Source organism: Eulemur rufifrons, chromosome 6 (genome assembly GCF_041146395.1).
Source record: "Eulemur rufifrons isolate Redbay chromosome 6, OSU_ERuf_1, whole genome shotgun sequence".
NCBI lineage: Eukaryota > Metazoa > Chordata > Mammalia > Primates > Lemuridae > Eulemur > Eulemur rufifrons.
In genome coordinates, this window is record NC_090988.1 from 36,156,270 (window position 1) to 36,176,495 (window position 20,226).

A 20,226-nucleotide genomic window follows, 5' to 3' on the forward strand; every position below is an offset into this window, starting at 1 on the left:
GATGGAAGATGTTTCACACATCTCCCAGATGGGGCTGGCCTTCTGATTAGTTTATGTTGGCCTTTACCAACAGAATTAAAGTATGTCCTCACTTGCTGCAATGAATTGTGAAGTAGTACTCAGGACTTTCTGTAATAAATGCCTTTCTAGCTCTCACTTATTCTCCCGGCATTCTGTGAGGCATAGATACACTGGGGAAGTGATGGCAAAGGCCAACTTGTCCATTGCCCTTTACAGTTGCAAAGCACTTTTTATGTATACGTGTCTCATGTGTCCCTCTCAACAGTCCTGTGAATTAGGTACTATCGCCCATTTCATAGATAAGAAAACAAGCCCCCAAATATTAAATTCTTTGCGAGCCACGTAGCTCATAAATGACAAGGCTGGACTCAAACCCAGGCTTTCTGACCATAAAAGTTTCTGAACTCTTTGCACTCGGACATAGCATCCTTCAGCCCTGGGAGGCTGAGTGATTTGCAAGAGCCAGTCCAAAGGAAGCAGATGACCAGCCCCAGGACCCAGCAATTCTTATTCTCCATCTGAGGCCTTTTCTTCTAAAACCACTTGGTAGCTCTCAAGACAACATTAGGGATGTTCTTAGATACACATTTATTTTAGAAATCTCTAGGCTTTCACAAGCTTTTACTGATTAAGTGCAGCTTTGAGGAAAAAAAATAAAAGCCTAATAATTCAGATGCACATTTGCATATGTTACATAAGGCTTCTATAAGGGATGAGATTATCCAGTTGCAGGCTTATTTTAAGTTTTAATGGAATGACTTTGACAGAGCAGAAATAGCAGGCTTAGTAAGCAGCTCGGTAACTTCGATGTCAGAGACATTTCCGCAGCGGAGCAGCGGATAGCGGGGCTCCTCCTCCCCTCTCAGGAGACACTGGATTGCTCTTGTTTATCTCTGGCTGGGATGATTAACCACCCTTTGCTTGGCTTTCATCTTGCCTGGCACAGCTTTGTCTTTCATCTCATTCATTGCACCAAGCCCTTCCTCTCTTCAACTTTTAATACACATTCGAAATATTGCAGCTTCCCTAAGTTAGTTTTACATAAGCAGAGCAAAAACACAGGGATTTACTCTGCTGCGGAGCCTGCCACAGCTGGTTTGCTCAGGTGAAAACAATACTCTTTCCCAACAAGAAAAGAAAAGAAGACAAGAAAAAAAAAATACTCCCTCACTCATCCTTATTTTTAACTGAGACAGAGAATCCTTCAACAAAGGCTTAGGAGACTAAAATGTTGGAGGAAAGGAATAAGAGAGTGAGGAGCACAGATTACTCATGCAGGTATAAGCTTTTATTTTCTCTTTTGATCTTTGTGACTGTAGCCTTCAAACACATAGCACTGTGACTTACGTTTCATGATGTAAACAGCTGATTTCGTGTACTTTGCGTGCTTCTCTCATTTTCCCAAAGTTGCCTCTTTGCCCTTTGGGGACATTGTGGGGCTATGATCCTTGGGTCTCCTGCTTCCTGTGTGTGATTTAGGCACACACAGGTCACTCTCAATTTCGGCAAAATGCTCTCTCTGAAACTGGCTTCATTTCACACTGCTCAGCTCTTCATAGTTTCACTGCCTGTGGAAATACAGAACTTACTGATAGTCTGTCTTTCTGTGTTATTTGAAGATAACAATTTGTCATACTGAAAAATTGAATCTTTGTCTTATCAACTCTCCAGAGTGAACCTGGGCAGTTCTCACGTCCAGCTCCCCACCTTTCTGTTCAGTGGCTGCACCTTCCCTCCTGCTGTCTCTTTTGCCTGAATCGTATGTCTTTAAAAATGGCACAGACTTAACATTCAGTAAAGGTTAAAAAAAAAAAAAATTCCTATGGTTACATAGCTTGTGAGTGGCAGTTAAAACTAAATTAGATCCCAATCTCATGTAATTATTAGAAAAAAATGTCACCGATAAGGAAACACACTAATGCAGGTTTAGAAATGTGTGCAATATGCATCCCATTCAAAAGCTCCAGACATGATAGCCTTCTCCTAGGAGTCTGGGACTTGGAATCAACTCACCCATCCCCTCTCCCACTCCACCCATCTCCTCTACCTATTTCTTTGCACTGGAAAATTTTGCCCAAAGTGACAGAGCAAAACAAGTCCACAAACAGACATCATGTTCTAAGCTACATGATCTCTAAGGGCACTTCCAGCACAGTATTCTATGTCTTTGAGCTCTTTGCAAAATTGTGTGCTGGGTTAAGAGTTCAGGCTCTAGAATCGGGTCTCATTCAAACCTCAGCTCTGCAACACACCAGCAGACCTGGAGAAGCGATGGAAACCAAGCTAAATGTGAGGATGATTTAACCTTCCTCCTGTTTATTTCATTTTTTAATATAAATCAAGGAGAGCAATATACTTGCCTCCCATAGATGAAGTAGGATAATACCTGTGAAATCCATAACACAGAACTGGATGTGGGATGTTGAAAAGTCCCAGTAAATCTTACCAAGTATTTCTGTCAAACTAATAGAAACCTGGGTACAGTAAGAAAAAAATAAATCAAGATAGTGAAGAATTAATGAAAGCAAATTTCAAAAATAAGTATCTGTAGTACCCATAGTTTAATCAAAGAAAAAAGTGAAACATGCAGGGACAGAATGAAAAACTATAAATCTCTCAAGATGATTAACATCAAAAAGATTTTTTTTTTTTTTTTTTTGGTCAATGAGCTTTTCCAAATTAAATCATGTTTTTTACTATATTTAGTATACTTGTTAACTACATAGTCCATGAAACTAGGGATTGGTGATAAGGTGGTTACACACATCTCTTTTCTTCTGATTTCACTGCAGCATTTCTGGGATAATTTGAAGAGACTAAAAAAAAATCTATGAGAAATATCAGGAAATGCTTCCGACAGCAAAGCATATGATGGTGTAGAGCCAACTCCAAGAAATGAACTCAAGTCCCAGTTACTAATCAGGTAGAGATAAACTGGCCATAGACCCAGGAACCGTCTGGTGGGTTAAATTTTATATTTCAGTCCTTGAAATTTATCAAATAGCCTGGCAGTTTTGCACCATTTCTGCAAGTCCGTAAAAATTATGCAGGTTAAGGCACTGAACAAATGTTTATTGGGTATCCATTAATGCAATGCACTGTGCTCGGTGTTGAGAATGCCGTGATGAACAAAACGGCAGCCCCATACTGATGGGCAGAAACATAAAATTATAATGTAATGTGATAAGTACTATGACGAAGGTATTCACAGGTGCTGTGGGTGCCCATCAATAGGGCACTGATTTCCAGCTACAAGATAGGGAGATGCTTCCCAGGAAAAAAGACTATATGGTACCCTAATCAATCAATAATCAGCTGAAAGGGCATCTCTACTGCTGCCATGCTAAGGGGCTTTAGGACCCTCTGAGACCTGTCACCAATTTTTTAAGTAGGATCTTGGATTAACAAAAAGAAGACATGTTCATCAGATCTGCACGTAGCATAAGTTGGAAGAGAGAGCTAGTAGCAGGATTCAAAAAGATACAGCAGGCTGGGAGGATGGCCTGAAACCAAGAAAAATGTAAAATTTTGTATTAAAAAAATCAAATGTATAAGAACAGGAGGTGAAAAAACTGGTTCAGAAGCAGTCCATGTGAGAAGACACAGGGAATGATTAAACTGGAAGTTCTTCTTGGTTTGACTATTAGCTTCTTTAATGAAGCAAAATGTCATTACTGAACTGTAATATCCTTAAGGGCAGGGGTCACGACTTAAATATTTTAATAGCCCTCCCTTGTCTAGCATAGGGCCTAATACAGAGTATGTGCTCAATAAATCTTTCTTAAATTGAGTAAAAACTAAAAGTGCCTAAAGCAATAGGTCCACTAATGAACGGGCTGTGGTTAAAACCACCAGAGAAGGCTACGAAAACCACCAGAGAAGTTCTCCTCTCGGGTATGGTCTTCCTGATACTGTTTTCATTTTCTTCTTAAGTTAAAAATCAAAATCCTTTGCATGATTTAGAAGACTGGACCCGAGGCTCAACCTCAAGCCCCACTTTCTACCATGCTCCTCCTGGCTCCCACACTGCTCCTGCTCTCATTCAGTCCCCCAAGGTCCTGGTGTCCTTTCCAGTCTGGACAAGTGCTGGTCTCTTTGCATGGAAGGCTCCTCCCTCCAGTCCCCCCAGGCACATACACACACACATTCATTTTACACCAACTTTACCTGCTTTTTCTGCTCCTTGTCTCTGCAACTTACTCAGGGAAACCTCTGAACCCACAGCCCAGGCAGTCCCTCTATTTCATGCTCTCCCAGTTCCCTGGCACTAATCACAGTCATTATTCAACATAAACCATTATTCAATATTAATTATTGTTTCAAATATGCCTTCTTGCTAGAGTATGAACTCTACAAAGGCAGGGACCTCTTTACCACTGTATGCCAAACACCTAGGTCAGTTTTTCTCTAACTTTAATGTGCCTCTGAATGGTCTGGGGGATCTTGTTAACCTAAAGATTCTATTCTGTAGGTCTGGGGTGGAGCCTAAGAGCCTGCATTTCTTGCGAGCTCACAGGTACTGCTGATGCTACTGGTCCTCTGACCCACTTTGAACAGCAAAGGCCTGCACCACAGCCTGCCCACTTGTCCTCACTGCCTCTAAACCTTCCCCTCTTTCCATCCTCAGAGATACTGCCATAAGGGAATCCCTCTGTCCCCCTCACCCAGATGATCTACAGGGTGTCCCAAAAGTCACCATACATAGGGAAAGGGGAAAATTGTAGCTAAATGTACCTTTATTTACAAAATATTCATTACAAAATTTTTCCTTTGTATGGAGACTTTTGGAATACCCTGTAGTCTCCCAGCTGGATTCCTGCCTCAGTTTTCTCAAGATCCAGTTCCTGGGCCATATAACTTCAAAGTGTCATTCTAAAATGTAAACTTAATCATGTTGTCCCCCTTCTTTAAAAACTTTAGAGACTCCTTGTCAATTGTAGGAAAGGAATCCAAGTTCCTCAGTGCAGCATTCAAGGCTTTTTCATGAGATCATCCCCCAAATATTTTTCTGGTTGTAACTCTTTTGTACCCCCATCTCATATCCCACATTCCTGTTTTATCGAAGGCTCTACAGTTCCTCAAACTCACTAGGCTGATCCATTCCTCCTTACCTTTGCTCAGGCCACTGACTATCCACTTGTCAAAGGCCCATACTCCTCTCCTTACTCATCTCTGTTGTGTGAGAGGCTCTTTAGGGATTCTCCTCCCCAAGGAGAATTGGCCACTCCCTCTTTGGGACATGCTATAGCTCTCTGTGTTGTACTGATTTATTTACATGGCAGCCTCCTAAACAGCCTCATCCATCCTTGTTACCTTCATGCCTGGCCCATGGTTGGCACCTAAGAAACGTGTAACACCAATGGCTGAATGTTATCATGCTCTGCTCCAGATCCATATCTTAAAGGAGATGATTCGACACAGTGGAGTCCTTCTAAAGAAGGAAAAGCAGTATTGGTCCAGAATAGTTGTGAAATGAGAAACAGTTCGAAGAATGGTCTACACATATAGCCTGGAGAAAAGATGTATCCACACATAGTGGGTGCTCATATTTATTGAATGAAACAATGAACAAAGGAGTTGTAATTGCTCGATTCATAGGGAGGGGTCAGAGTGAAGAGAGTTTGAGTTATCTGTAGAAACTAGAACGTTGTATCTAGGCCAGCACATTGCAGTCTAATAAAATAATGAGTTTCCTAACCAGACCAAGATCTACCAAACTTCACTTCCTCTAAGAGCCACCCAAATGATCTCTTTCTTTTAAAAATATAAAAACTAAGTAACAGCATAGTCCCTGTCCTGGTATTATTTTTGTGGCAAATGACAGAAAAAATAAAGTTGTGGGTGATTCATTGCCTCTAATGGTGTCATCAGACCTCTCTCTGTGTGTCTTTCTCTCCCACCCCCAACCTTCCCCTGTGTGGCTTTAGTGTGGAGGACCCACAGGTCCAGCTCACTTCTCCCTAAAGCAAAGGAAGGACAGCCTCCTGCACCCACACAGGTGCTCCTCTGACAGGACCAGCTGGGATCGTGGTTGAACAAAGAAAGCCTCATGGCCCCAGGGAAATGTCCCTGGAGGAACAGAGAATCACACACCAGTGCTGGACCCACTGCGCCTGAGGGAGGAGACCCTCATAGCAAGAGGACAAGGACAGGGCTGGGCATAAAGGAGGGGGCAATTTCCCAGACCCAACTGGCTAAGAGTTACCCAAAGGAGGATAAAAATAGCAGTTATCCACTGCAGCCTGAGTAAGTGTTCCTATTCCAAAACTTACAACTGCATTTACAATGTATTCAGCATTACATTTACACATGATGTAAATTCAGTTTACAACCACTGGTTACTAAAAACTCTTGAGCAATGCAACTCACATTTTACTAACCTGATAAGAATTCACTATTTCTGGCCGGGCGCGGTGGCTCACGCCTGTAATCCTAGCACTCTGGGAGGCCGAGGCGGGTGGATTGCTCAAGGTCAGGAGTTCGAGAGCAGCCTGAGCAAGACCCCGTCTCTACTAAAAATGGAAAGACATTATATGGACAACTAAAAATCTATATAGAAAAAATTAGCCGGGCATAGTGGCGCATGCCTGTAGTCCCAGCTACTCGGGAGGCTGAGGCAGTAGGATCGCTTAAGCCGAGGAGTCTGAGGTTGCTGTGAGCTAAGCTGATGCCATGGCACTCACTCTAGCCTGGGCAACAAAGTGAGACTCTGTCTCAACAAAAAAAAAAAAAAAAAAAAAGAATTCACTATTTCTATGACATAGACCAGAAGACTTTTCTGCATTGGAAATGTCTTTATTCACTTCTTCCCCAAAATTATTGTACTGAGGATATCGTGATGAGGAAGACTGTCCTCCTGGAGCCTATAATCTCAGGGAGAAGGCAGCCACATAAAAAAACAATCACAAAGCAGGTGACAAGTACCGTGAGAAAATAATCTGTATCCATAGTATTGTATCAAGAATATAAAAAGAAAAAGTAAAACAGTTTAAGCAAGCTCCTTCATGACTAAATACCAGTTTTGGTTGAAGTAATCTCAGTTTTACCTGGCATACCAGAAGAAAAGGTATCTACTTGTTTTGGAGTGCTCAGTTTCAAATTTAGCAGGCTCATGAATGTAACACTGCAGACGTTGAAATCTGCACCTTCAGAAGCACAGAAAACACCACAGATTACTTCAGGTCAAACTAGTGGCTTCTATCAGTGGTTGGGGCTGTAAAGAATGAAAAAGAAGAAAGTGAGATTGGCAATGTCACGAATACCGCACCATTTAGTCCCTTACGTCACCCATTAGTTCTGACTCTGGTCCTCAGTTTCACTTACGTTTCTCAGGTTGATGATTTGCACCATTGTCACGATCCCACAATGCGTATGGCCTCTCTGGGGTCACCTTTGCTGTGGATATTCTTTTTTCCATCTTCAACGACATGGCCTACTGCTCGTCCTTCAGAATTTGATGTTAATGTAAAAATTTGGATGAGCCTTACTCTTTTCTTCGGCGGAGAATAGCAATGCTTTATCTTACTTGCCTCGCCAGCCGGGAGCATGTATTTCAGGTTAGTTCACACTGGCATAATGACAGTGGTAGCTGAATTACAAAGCTCACCAGAATTCTGATCTCTACTTTTCACCTGGTTTTAAAATATTTTCCTACTGCTTATTAAAATCTTGGTTGCTATTGTTAAGTAGCACACTGTATTTACAGTGAGCTGAGAAACATCAAGAAAACTGTTCTGGGTGGGGCGCGGTGGCTCACACCTGTAATCCTAGCACTCTGGGATCCCGAAGTGGGAGGATCACTTGAGGTCAGGAGTTGGAGACCAGCCTGAGCAAGAGTGAGACCCCATCTCTACTAAAATAGAAAAAATTAGCCGGGCGTGGTGGCGTGCCCCTGTAGTCCCAGCTACTCGGGAGGCTGAGGCAGGAGGACTGCTTGAGCCCAGGAGTTTGAGATTGCAGTGAGCTATGATGATGCCACTGCACTCTAGCCCGGGGAGACAGAGCAAGACCCTGTCTCAAGAAAAAAAAGGAAAAAGAAAACTATTCTGGATTACTTTGTTACCTCTCTTGCAGGAAGCACAGACGTGCTACCCTCAGGTGACCTAAAAGGCAATGGGTTCCATTGTAATTGCTGGCCCACATTGTGGGCCCAGCTGGACTGACATTTTAATTTCTGCATCTTTTGTGGCTTCCATTATCCTGGGGGCCATGGTAAAAACGTGTCTGGAATCACAATTTGTGGAAGGTTAGTAAAATTTTGGAACAGGGCCAGGACCATTCAGTGCTTGGGATGGATTTCTTGGAGTCTTTCCAAACGTATGGGTTGTCCATTTGTGCCATGTGGCCAGACTTGAGTGTAGAAGAGAGAGTTAAGACAAAATTAAGCTTCCTGCAGCCTAGTTGTACAATGGCATGAAATGGACGTGAATGGAGAGGGTTGCTTCTGTGCTTTAGAAGACTGGTTCTGTAGAGGAATGCTGCTTGAGAGTGATATGGCTTTAGGATGCTTAGGAAGCAGTTACTATATAAAGGATGATTTAAATGGAAAATGATGGCTAAGACTGAAAAGGCTCTGGTTCTTGGCAAATGTTCCATCTCCTGAAAAGGAAGTCAGTTCTACATAATGACTAAAAGCAGGGCATTTTGGTTCAGCCTGGGTTGGTATCCCTGCTCCACCACACATCAGCTGTATGACATTGAGAAAGTTAACTAACTTACATCTTAGAAAAGCAGCAGTTTTATGAAGTTAGGGTTAAATGAGTTAATATATTTACATGTTTAGCATGATGCCTGACACACAAGAAGTGTTCTCCTGAGTCTTATAAAGAGACAATCTAAAATATTATAATCCAGAGGTTTACAAGGTTTTTAGGGGTCTCAAACTACCTTGGGAATTTGATAAAAACTATGGATCCTTTGTTCCTGGGTGGGGGGGATTGCACATATACACAATTTTTGCACACAGTTTTAGGAAATTCAAAGATACAAGGTAGTACAATAATAGATTTTAGGTTAAGATCTTTTGTTCTAGGTCTAGACCTATTCCCAAAAGAGGGAATAAAGTCCTCAGTTTCATTTATGTTATATAATTTTTTGATCATTTATAATCATAATCTCATAACTTTTTAAATTTGGAAGTCATCTTATCTAGTCTAAATTCCTTATTTTATTTATTTGGTGTTTTTTGTTTTATTTTTTAGGAATAGCAGTACTAAGGTCTTGAGAATATATTTGGTATCTCAGGTAAACAGAGAACTCTTTACCAATTTTGCATTTCTATAATTAAAAAGATAAATTTTCTCTTTATCTGCCACCCTTCATGTATGAGATATTCCTTAAATTTTACTATAGTTCCACTTAGTTCCTAATGTGGTTCTCTGAGACACATTTACAACCCTCAGAAATTCATGTTCATTCAAAGGCCCATGATGGATATAAGGATCATTTTTTTTTTGTATATTTTAATTTAGCATATTGAAATCTACCCTGCCATACACATTTGATATTGTGTTATTTAATGAAAAGAGCCTTATTCAGTGCTAGAGTAATAAATTAAATTAACAAAGACTTACTGAATTAACAAAGACTTATTGAACACCTACACTGGGAGAGGCTCCATGCCATGGCACCTGGAATATATGAATGAACAGAACCCAGACAGAGACATGGGCCTTTATGGAGCTTACAGTCTAATGATGAAAAATGGCCTTTCTTTCAGAATAATATGGCTGGGGTTGAGATTTTATCCATGGACAGGGCCAGAGGTAACCTGCAAGTTTTCAGCCATGCGAATGCCACCAATATCTCCATTACCACCCCTCCAGGACACCTGCCTTAATTTGCCCAAACAATAGCTGACTCAGCATGGGCAGCATTAAACACAAAATGACAAAAGTGTGTGTAGGCAAAGCCACTGGCAGGAGTGTAAACTACAGGTAGCAAATAGGCCATGTGTAGGTAAGTCATCTCTAGGCTTTTCACTGCAAAATATTTTTAAGCTTTTCTACTTTGCTGTCAGGATAATTTGGGTGACTTTTGAGGAGAATTTGAAAAATAGAGCAAAAGTACTGGGGATGAGCAGTTTGCTCTACTTAGAAGGTGGCAGGAAGGCGGGCAGATGATGTGGAAAGAAGCAGATGAACAAAAGGGGTGAGAGACTGGACGAGGAAAAATTGGAAGGTAATCAGGTGACAGTGCCAAAGGCAAGACACATTAAAAGAATTTGAAGTCATGTAATATTGTTGAAACTGCTCATGGGAACCCAGAAGCAGTGGTGACACAAAGTCAAAAAAGCTTACATGTCATCAGGATCCATGGGCTCTGAGGAAGTCATCTGATGTCACTCCAGAATAGGGGCTGAATGATGGTGCTGAAGCCCTGAAGGTGAAGGGCAGAGAGAAGAAAACGCTGAGCTGGCTCAGGAGCTGCTAGGACGTGGCTCCAGCCTCTGCTCCCCCAGGCTGTTGCCCTGCGTAGGGGAACCGAGTGCTGATTCATTCTGAAGCTACTTTGGGAAGCACCAGGGCTACAGAAACTATGATACCAACACACCACGGCATCTCCCTTCCCTTCTTTGCTTTTCCCACACAGAAAAATCTTACCCCTCTTTGTTGCCCTCCACATCTAGAGCCTAGAGCCTTATCCTTGTTTGGCTAAATACACTCCCTACTTCTTTGAAAAAGGGGAGAATCTCTTCTCAACGTTCTCAGGGGCACTGAACTCAGACTTTGCTTCAGCCCCTTGTTGCCTGAGATGCCACTGCACAGTGGGCTAAGCACTATGGGTGAAAGACAGAAATTATATTCATGACATCTGAGAAAGGTTCAATCAACCTCCATGAGTTGCATCATTAGCTTAAGAGAACAAAATCATTTATTTGTGACCTGGTAATGCAGTGACATTTTTCACGTGCACTCAAAATTCATAGGCCACAATATTTTTGGCAGATGAATTGCTTATCTCCTCTCCCAGTGAGTGCGTTGATGGACAACAGTATAAATATCCTATAGCCTGGGTCCTTAGTTTTGTAAACAACCAGGAAATAAGTAAGGCATTTTGCCTGATAACCAAGGCAGACTCACAAATAAGCTTCTATAGACACAAGGCAATCACAAAAGGCAGAGAAGGCAGAACTGTGGAGCTCAGTACATGTTTACATACCCTGCCCATTATTCCACCCAGAGGACCCTCTCAGCTCAACCCTGTATTTATAAAAGCCAGACCTATTTATAATATGGTTATTTTATAATATTATAAACCATTTATAATACGGTCCTTGCTTGAGCCTTACAGAATACATTGGGCATATTATCTTCTGTATTTTGTTCATGTCACAAAAGGTAGTTGCCTCCTTCAGAGTAAAACCAGGAATCACCAGCCATGGCTAGTAGGCAAAGCTCTTGAAGCATTCCAAAACACTCTACTGCAGAGTTTCAGCTCTTAAATGGGAACAATATTTTCTTTTCATTAACTGGTAAATTGTAATTTTTCAGTTAAAATCTTAAAGAATGAGCTCTATCTTTAGCTTAGAAAAAAGAGAATTTATTGAGAGCAGGACACATAGAGGTATATGTACGTGTGTGTGTACATATACACTCACCTGTATACACCTGCAAACCCAAATTCTAGAGAAGATCATCTTTCTTCATTTAGACAGAGATTAGAATGAAGGATATGTTCATGTCATTTAATTTCTCCAACCCTTAGTTCTTTGTTATTCAACAGTATCACAGACATTGAGCTCTCTGTCTTAGAATATTATTGGATAGACTAATAGATGACAAAAATGTACTTTGCAAACACAAGTGCAATAAAGATGTTTAATGATAAACGCTGCATGTTATCAAGCACTTGAGGCCTTTTTAAATCAAAACAAATTGTCTTGGTAAATGGTATTAGGTAACACAAAACATTAAAATTCAAGTAAATTTCAATTGCTATTCAAAAAATACATTATTGTTATATGAAATCTTTTTAAAATACTACAAACAGCTAACATTTATTAAGTGCTCATAATAGGAGTGGCACTGTTCTAAGCACTTTACATGTATCTTTTCATTTAATCCTCACAAAAAAACCTATAAAGTACTAAAAAATGAAGTTTGAAGAGTTTTTGAACAGTGACTATACAATATTGAAGTAAAAAAATAACAAAAATTTTTCAGCTTCACCCTTATAGAAGTCTTAGGCTATACATTTCAGGTCACAGCTAAATTTACACTTGCATAATGAGAATGTTTCCATTTGCTTCCATTTCTGGGCATTCCAGTTCCCCATAGACATGTGAATCTCTAGATGTTCATGACTTCACTGAGAAATAGAAAATGCAAAGTGACAGGTCTTGTATATCCAGAAATAACAGTAGTGCTATCTCATCAGGAGCAAGGCCAACACAACCACAACCAACCTAGTGTTGCCCAGGAAGACCATTTTCTTTTCTTCACCATACCTGAGACAATGACTCCCATGGGCAAAGTGAAGTACCTTCTTTATTCTCCAAGAGCTTGGCAAATCCTAAGAACTATTTCACCTCTCAAATAGAAAACAAGTTCAAGGGTTGCTGAGCTCAACATGAGCCCAGTATAAACAAGACTATAAATAAGACCGATAGAGAGAGAGGGATAAAAAGAGAGAGAGAGAGAGATTTAGAAAGGGAAGGAAGGATCAGTGCCTCCTGCGGAGATGAGGAATAGGACACAAAGGAATGGAAACCAAGAAAAGTCCAGATCTATTGTGATTAGCTGAGATCAGCTCCTCTGAAGCTAATGATCAAGTCTACAGAAACGAATCAGTTGGTTGTTCAGGCACATTCCACATCTGGCAAGTTGAGTGAAAATAAAACACTTATTCATGTTTATATTTCCAAAACAAAATGACCTCTTAGTTTATATACCTAGTCCCTTATACACCTATACCCTTTAGACCTCGGTGATCTTTAATTTGCCTCCTGACACATAGGTACCTCATTCACTTTGTCTCAATTGCTTAGTTCTTGAATGAAAACTATTGAGGAAATGTAACTTTGATTTTTGTTTGTACTTTTTTCTTTTATCTTTTTGGTTCATAAACTCTGGGAAATCATTAAACTGGGCCTGCAGGCATTAAGTCTGAATGAAGGATACTGAGGGGAAAGGGAGAAAGCCTTTGTCTCTCAAAGTTTTCTTTACAAGCAGTTGATGGCATAGACATATTAGCATTACTTTAACATTAAACCTGGAGAGGAGAAGCAGTTTGGGTAATACATTTCTGATAGACTGACTCTTCTCTAACTTGGAACAGAAAAAGGTTCTAAAAAGTTTGAGGTTTTTGCAGAGCAGAACTTTCTTAATGAAACATGGGCTGTAAGAATTTTGATGTGTAAAAGCTAAAATTGGGACTTTCTGGCCCAGTGAATTCTAGTTCTTTTTTTTTTTTTTTTTTTTTTTGGCATGTCTGACTTTCACATCCACTTACTAATAAGAAATAAGGGTAATATTTCACATTTATAAGTGCTTGACATGGAAATGAAGGAAGATTGTATCAGTCAGTTTCTTTTGGTTGTAAGAAACAGAGTTATAACATGTAAAATATTTCATAAAATTAGCAGTGGGAGGAGATTAGATTAGTGAAGGAAATTATTATAAGGATACACAGGGACTGGAAATGGAAACACACCAGAATTTAAGGAATTCTAAATACCAGTGTCTTAGCAACTTTTTTTCTTTCTGTGCCTTGCCCCATCCTCCCTCCCTAACCAGCTTTCTCACTCTTTACTCTCTATCTGTTCTGTTCCTTCTTAGTTTTAGTTTGCATATGGTTCATGACATCCTCTCTCAATTTGACTTTGCTGCCAACTGGCTTAGTATCATAGCTTCTCAATGCCAAATTTCTAAGAAAGGAATCTGATTGGCCCAGATTATCATTTGAAGCTAGTCCACACAGATGGATGGCTAGGTTACAGAATGTCTGTCTTTGAGTCAAGTGTCTACCTCTTGGTCAACTCATGGGAGACAAGGGGCAACTACGAAGTAGGATTATTTAGAATGAGCCACCAGCAGAAAGATTCTCTCAGAGGAGGATATGGGTGGGACAGGTTGTTATAAACATCTTGAGATTGCTGGCAGATTATGCGGGAACCAGTTTGTTCATCTTCTTTCTTAGAGAAGCTAATCTCAGCTAATTGCAATAGACCTAGGCTTGCCTTGGTACAGCATGTGAAAGTATTAATAGCAACAGTACCCCTTTCCTTTATTCTTTCTCTTAACTTTATCTCCATCATGTCTATGACTTTATCCCCATGACTAGACAAGAGTCTAGGAATTTTCAGGCATACCTCAAAACTTGAAATTTTAACTTAGAGTACCAACAAAAGTACTTTTATTATCCCAAGATCACCCACTTGTTTTATTTTAGAGTAACATGCCAGTGGGCAATAAAATATTAGAATATAGAATAATGGATATTCCTTTGCCTACTCTCATAGCATTTATTTCAATAGGAATCCAATTAACAAAGATGGCCAAACTACCTTTGGTGAGTATATGAGAGATTTAATTTAGTGGACCTTATAGTTTAGTAACCTAACATAGACAATGAGTTCAAAAAATATTTTACAATAATGACTGACAGAATAATGCCAAGATAAGATTATGTAACATTGTAAATGCTGTTGGCAGCAAGCAAATCTGGTTTCAAATCAGACCTCTGCCTCATAATAACTGTGTGACTTTGACCAAACTTTCAATCCTTACAAATCATATGTACAATGGCGATAATAATAACTACTTCATAGGGGTGTTATAAATGTTAGGCAAGATAATATATATAGGTTATTGTATAATTATTGCCATATACTAAGTACTCATTAAATGATAGTGTTTGCTTCTGTTACTATATCTATGATGATTATGATCACTGCCTTGGGGATTATGGGAATTAGAAAATGTAGATTAGAAATATGAGGGTTATCTTTAAGTACACAGTCTTAGGGAGATAATATAGATGCACTTGTTAGAAATGGTGCATACATATAACGTCCACATACACAAATGGAACTCAGCAGAGTGGTGGGCTAAGTGTGAAAACCTAAGTGTGAGATTATAAAGTTAAGTGATATTCTTGAATCAGGAAAAGGAGGTCAAAATTCTGGTGAATTTTTAATAGGGATAGTGCCCCTTAGAAAAGAAATGAGGGATTGCACCCAGCATGAAAGTTTGTCTACTGCAATGTAAAAGGCCAGGATTCATAGGAGTTTTGTAATTGGAACATGAATTATATTAAAAGGGGGAATTGAAACATTAGGAAAGGACCTTTTGGATGGAATACCTGGCAGTCACTCTCAGAAACTGGAGGTAGCCCACTACCTGGGTTTATGTTTCACTTCCTCAGAAAGGCCTAGAGTAGGTTACACCCCCTGATATATGTTCCCTTCCTGTGTTTTTCCTACTTATTACACATGGCATTATTTGTTTAAAGTTCATCTTCTCTGCCAGGTTATACATTCTGATTCTCAAGTTCATCACTCCATCTCCATAACTAGCCTAGTGCCTGACACATGGCAAGTACTCCACAAACATAGAATGCTTGAATGCATGAATGCAAGACTGACTTAAGTAATGAACATGGAATTAGGAGGTGATTTCATCATATACTGTTCTGTATTGTTCTCTAGTATTTATGGGGGTTAATCCTGTCTTCCTGTTGACATTGTAATTGCATTGAAACACAGCAAGAATCCTGCATCACATGTCTCAACACTACCACTGAGAGGCATCCAGTTATAGACATAAATGCTCAAAAGATCTTTCTGAGCTCATTGCTAATAATCCCTTTTTCATTCTATTCTCCATTTTCTATTTATTGTCTGCACTAATGCAGAGATTATATTTTAGTCTAACTGCTAGATTCTGTCTTTTGTTATTTTTATTACTAGGACTTACTACTTCGTAAGGCTTCAATAAATAAATGAGTGAATAAAGAAATATTTGGACAGTGTGTGTGTGTGTGTGTGTGTGTGTGTGTATGTATATATATTTCAAAGCATCTAAATTTGTAGCCTTCCAGAATCTCACAAGTTGCTGTTGCGATTTAAGCTTGCAATTCACGTGGGAATGCATCCCCTAGAGCCAACATTTTTTCTTTGAAATCGCTATCTTTGTCGTTATCATTCATATAAATTTTGAAAGTTTCTTCTTGGTAATAAGACAAATTTTACATTTGCACAAAAATATGTTTATAATTTTAAAACAATTTGGGAACTTTTATTGGTAACACTAGAGGAAAAATTACATTCTCTTTCCATTCTCTCTAAAAAAGGTAATATTACAAAAATCATTGTCATATGAAGGGGAAATTAGAAGATACAGCCCCAAAGATGTTGGGAAAAAGGTAATAAAGAGTTATGTCAGAAAGTTAATAAAAATTTGTTATTTATCTGGATTTTGTGATTTGTATAGTATTTTTAAGCTTTTTAAAATGTATTATGATTTTGTTGCTGATCTTAAGTATTCACTTTCATTTTTGCATCCATAATTTTATATTCTTTTTTCAAGGAAGCTTCACAGAGTATATAAGCTTCAGTTCCCACAAAACCTGAATCTGGCCTTAATCCAACTTAATCACCCCTCCACATTTAATAGATAAGAAAACAGAGGTCTAATATACAGTTCATAGCAGTACTGAACTAAACCCTAGGTCTCCTGTCTTTCTGTCCATTGCTATTTCTACTATTCCATATTATCTTACTTTTGAGAAAAATATCTCAAAATCAAATATCTTCACTGAAAAAAAAAAAGAGGCAAATAAAAAAATCTCCTGACCACAGTATACAATAATAGGACTTATATAGCATTTCTTACAAGCTAGGCATTGTTTTAAAGTAGTTTACAAAGAACTCAATCTTCAAAACAACTCTATGACTAAGCTAATCTTAATATCCTCATTTCTGCAGATGGTGAAAATTGAGACACAGAAAAGTTAAGTAACTAAGACCAAGGTCACACAGTATGTGGAGAGTATAACATTCTTCATATTGTGGCAACTCGCAGAAAACATTTATTGAGGGCTCACAATGTTCTAGTCACTTTGCTGAGCACTATAATGCATTATCTCAGTCCATTTTTACAATTATCCTTTGAGATAGGTAGCATTATTACTCCATCTCAGAGATGAAGAAACTGAAGTGTAGAGATATTTAGTAACTTGTCCAAGGTCATATATTTAGTAAGAGGCAAAGTTAGTACTCAAATTCATATCCAACTTCAGGGCCAGGGCTCTTAGCCTCTGTGTGATACTGCCCACCAAAGAAAACACCTGCAGCGTACCAGGCTTGGCTTCCTTGCTCTTCCTCTATTCCCATATTCCCTGTCGTCCCTTCTCCTAAAGCAACTATTAGAATGGGGATATGGGCAGTAGAATAACAAGTTAGCAGCATAAAGAACATAGTAGTCCATTATTAGTTAGGCAACTGTCCTCCCCATTGTGGAAAATATATATATATATATATATATATATATATATGTATATGTGTATATATAATATGTATCTATGTATATACATGTATATATATATTTTTATATATATAGTCAGAATACCTGACATGATAAATCATAATATTCTTTACATTTGACCCCTTTCTTTAGCTTTTGCTATAGCCAAGAGATGACAAATTTATTTTCAATTCATGTTCTGTGATAAACTTAAGAGTGACAATTAACAGATCAGTAATCTGCAGATGACTAGATCTGATAATTTTTCAAAAGAAATTGGAAATCCAGATTTTTGGTATAAAAAAAATCTCCTAAATTATAAATATTTGAAAGCAATTCAATTTTTTTGGAAGTGCTGCTGTGCCAGCTAACACTGCGCAGACCAAACAAAGAAACAAACAACACACCCCACATCTGCAGGCCTTTCACTTGTAGCCTGCTTTGTAGTGGGGTTAGATGGAGAAAACCGCGAGAGGGAAGGTTAGATGAGAAGGCTGACAGGGATCTTGGTGGAATATTTGTGTTTTGCAAATGAGCTTTGGTAAGAATAATTTTCTTGGTGTAGGTGGGTGATTATGGAGGTAGAATGGGGATGAGAACCAAAGTTACCTTTTTGGGATCAGGTCCTCTTATTTCTCCTTTGGAGTAGTATTCGTCTTGGCCGTAGGAAAAAATAGCAGGAATCAAATTAACAGCTCTAAGGGAGCAATCAATTTACAATTGTGTGAAGTGTGAATTCCTTTGTGCAAGAAACAAATTACAGTATTTGCAAATTTGTAAATAATGCAGCACTTTCCCTGCAATCCAAATGCTTTGGGTGTCCCCGGGAGAAAGAAAAAGAAGTCTGAAGAAGCAAAATGTTAGAAAATGACCTATTGTCCCAAGAAATGGAATTTTAAAAATATCTTTAGTAATTGATTTTTTCAATTGAATTCTTATTTAGGAACCATAGAGAGGCCCAGTTCTTAGGTAAATAGAATGGGAATATCTAGAGAAGTAAACAACTTCAAATTCAAAGTAACCGCATATTAACAGGGTAATGTCTTTCAAAAGCACTATACACAAAAAATTTCCCTCAACCCTCCCTACACCCATGGCTTGTGGCAAGAACTTTCATTTTATAAAAGAGATACCAAGCCCCAAGTCATAATAGTCACTATGTTCAATGTCAGAAAAGGAATTGGTGACAGATAAGGATATGAACCCAATCTCCCTGCTCTGAAGCCATGAGTTTTTTTAACAATTCAATTCACAAATATTTATTGGGCCCCTTTTTGTTTGGTTGGTTTTTTGGTTTTTTGTTTTTTTGTTCTGTTTTGTTTTTTGAGACAAAGTCTCACTCTGTCCCCCTGGCTAGAGTGCAGTAGAGTCATTGTAGCTCACTGCAACCTCAAACTCCTGAGCTCAAGCGATTCTCCCAACTAGGCCTCCCAGAGTGCTAGGATTACAGGTATGAGTCATAGTGCCTGGCCTGGGGCCCTTTTTTATAAAGAGTTAAACTCATTGCTTTTTCTAAGATTTTCAGTGCACAGTTGAGCTGTGGGTTGAGCTAGGAGCAAAGGAGTCAAAGGAAATGTAACTCTACCCTTCCCCTCAAGGGGTTTGAAGTCTAATGAGAAAACAACTTTAAACAATGATTTCAGTAGTGAGCTTGATGGTAAGGAAGAGTTGTAGAGAGGTACTACAGACGCTTGACTGTATCAGGAAAACTTTCAAAGGACAGAAAAATGGCAGAGGAGGGGGAAGGGATTAGAGGTAGAAGTAAGTGGAATATTGATAGGCCTTATACATGAGAGTGACAGATCAGATTTGTGCTTTCGAATGATTGCTGTCACCTGTGTGTGTTCTTATTCAAACCTTTCCACAAAATATTTTAGTAAGTTGCACCAAGAGCCTTAAGACATATTCATACCATTTTAGTCAAACTCCATGTCTAGGAATCAGAGATGCTGCCAGAAATTTAAGTATGAGGAAGTTTATTATAGCATCATTACAACCATGAAAAACCAGAAACAAGCCTACATGTTCAACAATGGAGTAATGGTTAAATAAGTTATGGTACATCCAAGCCATGTGATTCTACGCATTCCTTGCAAAAAAAAAAAAATAAATCATATTTTAAAACAACAAGGAAAAGTGATTATGATGTAACAGAGTTTTAAAATGTAAAATATTTAATGAAGTATCATCCTAATTTTGTAATAAAAAATTAAAAAGTAGTTCTCAACATTGATTATAATTTTCACCCATCTCCTACTTTTCTAAAGCTCTTCCTTGTTTTAGACATAGCAGATAACAATAGGGGAGGACTTTCTCCTAGTTCTGTGTGAAATCAAAAGAACTGGCTTTTGTTTCTCTCCCCCTTAACTATCAGTGTAAGCCTGGATTTGCAAATCACTTACTCTCTAAACCACATTCTCTTTATGGTATACAGACTATTTAAGAAAGGAAGGAAGGCCAGGTGAAGAATGAAAGAGAAAGGAGGGGTCCAGAAGCTGGACTTGACCATGAGAGAGGAGAACAAGCACAGTGGGAGCCAGGGTGTGAGAATCAGAAAGGGTGGTGGTTGTGTGTTGAGAATGAGTTACTGGCATTGAGTAGTTCAGTGATGGAACATAAAAACATATATAATGGTTCAATATAAGAAATGTCACAGTGCAGTACATGATTAACTGTCAAATAAATGGCACTATAGACAATAAATATTATAAAAGTTTGGAGGAATTTGGTAGGGAGAACC